The sequence below is a fragment of the Arachis ipaensis genome, chromosome B5 (assembly GCF_059453495.1).
Source record: "Arachis ipaensis isolate K30076 ecotype BB chromosome B5, ASM5945349v1, whole genome shotgun sequence".
Classification (NCBI taxonomy): domain Eukaryota; kingdom Viridiplantae; phylum Streptophyta; class Magnoliopsida; order Fabales; family Fabaceae; genus Arachis; species Arachis ipaensis.
Window position 1 is genome coordinate 88,413,052 of NC_142440.1, and position 3,263 is coordinate 88,416,314.

A 3,263-nucleotide genomic window follows, 5' to 3' on the forward strand; every position below is an offset into this window, starting at 1 on the left:
GGAGCACAAGAGTGCTACTCTCATTCTAGGAAGACCCTTCCTAGCAACTGGACGATCCCTCATTGACGTCCAGCAGGGGGAAATAACCCTGGGAGTCAACGATGACGAGTTCAAGTTGAACGCTGTCAAAGCCATGCAGCATCCAGACACATCAACAGACTGCATGAAAGTTGACCTTATTGACTCTTTGGTAGAAGAGATCAACATGGCTGAGAGTCTCGAATCAGAGTTGGAAGACATCTTTAAAGATGTTCAGCCTGATTTGGAGGATTCAGGGGACATGAAAGAGCCTCTGAACTTTCTTCTGAAAGAGGAAAAACCTCCTAAACCAGAGCTCAAGCCACTGCCACCATCTTTGAAATATGCATTTCTAGGAGAAGGTGACACCTTTCCAGTGATCATATGCTCTGCTTTAAATTCACAGGAAGAGGAAGCACTTATTCAAGTGCTAAGGACACACAAGACAGCTCTTGGGTGGTCCATAGGTGACCTTAAGGGCATAAGCCCAGCCAGATGCATGCACAAAATCCTATTGGAGGATAATGCCAAACCAGTGGTTCAACCACAGAGGCGGCTAAATCCAGCCATGAAGGAAGTGGTGCAGAAAGAGGTCACCAAATTACTAGAGGCTGGGATTATTTATCCCATTTCTGATAGCCCCTGGGTGAGCCCTGTTCAAGTCGTCCCAAAAAAGGGAGGCATGACAGTGATTCATAATGAAAAAAAATGAACTGGTTCCTACAAGAACAGTTACAGGGTGGCGCATGTGTATTGACTACAGAAGGCTCAATACAGCCACCAGAAAGGATCATTTTCCTTTACCATTCATAGACCAGATGCTAGAGAGACTAGCAGGTCATGATTATTACTGCTTTTTGGATGGCTACTCAGGCTATAACCAGATTGCAGTAGATCCCCAGGATCAAGAGAAAACAGCATTCACATGTCCATCCGGAGTGTTTGCTTATAGAAGGATGCCCTTTGGGCTATGCAATGCACCTGCAACCTTCCAGAGATGCATGCTCTCTATTTTCTCTGACATGGTGGAAAAATTTCTGGAAGTCTTCATGGATGACTTCTCAGTATATGGAGACTCATTCAGCTCCTGTCTTGATCACCTAAAACTTGTTCTGAAAAGATGCCAAGAAACCAACCTAGTTTTAAACTGGGAAAAGTGTCACTTCATGGTGACTGAAGGAATTGTTCTTGGGCATAAAATCTCAAACAAGGGAATAGAGGTAGATCAAGCAAAAATAGAGGTAATTGAAAAATTACCACCACCTGCCAATGTTAAGGCAATCAGAAGCTTTCTGGGGCATGCAGGATTCTATAGGAGGTTTATAAAGGATTTTTCAAAAATCGCAAAACCCCTAAGCAATCTGCTAGCTGCTGACACGCCATTTGTGTTTGACACAGCATGCCTATAGGCGTTTGAAACGCTGAAAGCTAAGCTGGTCACAGCACCAGTCATTTCTGCACCAGACTGGACATTGCCATTTGAGTTAATGTGTGATGCCAGTGATCATGCCATTGGTGCAGTACTGGGACAGAGGCATGACAAGCTTCTGCATGTCATTTATTATGCCAGTCGCGTTTTAAATGATGCCCAGAAAAATTACACAACCACAGAAAAGGAATTACTTGCAGTGGTTTACGCCATTGACAAGTTCAGATCCTACTTAGTAGGATCAAAGGTGATTGTGTACACTGACCATGCTGCTCTTAAGTATCTACTCACAAAGCAGGATTCAAAACCCAGGCTCATCAGATGGGTATTGCTTCTGCAAGAGTTTGATATAGAAATAAGAGACAGAAAAGGGACAGAGAACCAAGTGGCTGATCATCTGTCCCGGATAGAGCCAGTGGAAGGGACGTCCCTCCCCTTCCTTGAGATATCTGAGACATTCCCTGATGAGCATCTATTTGCCATTCAGGAAGCACCATGGTTTGCCGATATTGCAAACTATAAAGCTGCAAGGTTCATACCCAAGGAGTACAATAGAATACAAAAAAAGAAACTAATTACTTATGCAAAGTACTACTTGTTGGATGAGCCCTATCTCTTTAAGAGATGTGCAGACGGAATTATCCGTAGGTGTGTCCCCAGAGAGGAAGCACAGAGAATCTTATGGCATTGCCATGGATCTCAATATGGAGGTCATTTCGGAGGTGAGCGAACAGCCACCAAGGTCCTCCAATGTGGCTTCTATTGGCCCACACTCTATAAAGATTCCCGAGAGTTTGTACGTAATTGTGACAGTTGCCAAAGAGCTGGTAATCTGCCTCATGGTTACGCCATGCCTCAACAAGGAATCTTGGAAATAGAGTTGTTTGATGTATGGGGAATTGACTTCATGGGACCTTTCCCACCATCATACTCAAACACTTATATTTTGGTGGCAGTTGACTATGTATCAAAATGGGTTGAGGCTATTGCCACACCCACCAATGATACTAAAACAGTGCTGAAATTCCTCCAGAAACATATCTTTAGCAGGTTTGGTGTCCCTAGAGTGTTAATCAGTGATGGGGGCACTCACTTCTGCAATAAACAGCTTTACTCTGCCATGGTTCGGTATGGAATTCGCCACAAGGTGGCCACTCCATATCATCCACAAACCAATGGGCAGGCTGAAGTCTCTAACAGAGAATTAAAGAGAATCCTGGAACGGACAGTAAATACCCGTAGAAAGGATTGGGCAAGGAGCTTGGATGATGCTCTGTGGGCTTACAGAACAGCATTCAAGACCCCTATAGGGACCTCTCCATACCAACTTGTGTATGGTAAGGCATGCCACTTGCCCGTGGAACTGGAACATAAGGCCTACTGGGCAACCAGATTCCTAAACTTAGATGCCAAATTAGCAGGAGAAAAACGATTGCTCCAGCTAAATGAGCTAGAGGAATTCAGATTCACAGCTTTCGAAAATGCCAAGCTTTATAAAGAAAAATAAAAAAAATGGCATGACAGAAAGCTGTCATCTAGAATCTTTGGACCAGGACAGAAGGTCCTGTTGTTTAACTCTAGACTCAGGCTATTCCCCGGGAAACTGAAATCCCGGTGGAGGGGACCATACGTGATTACAAGTGTGTCACCATATGGTTATGTGGAGCTTCAAGATATTGATTCTGATAAGAAGTTCATTGTCAATGGACAGCGAATCAAGCATTATCTTGAAGGCAACACTGAGCAAGAATGCTCAAGGCTGAAGCTAGATTAAAAGCTCAGCAAGGTCCAGCTAAAGACAATAAAGAAGCGCTTG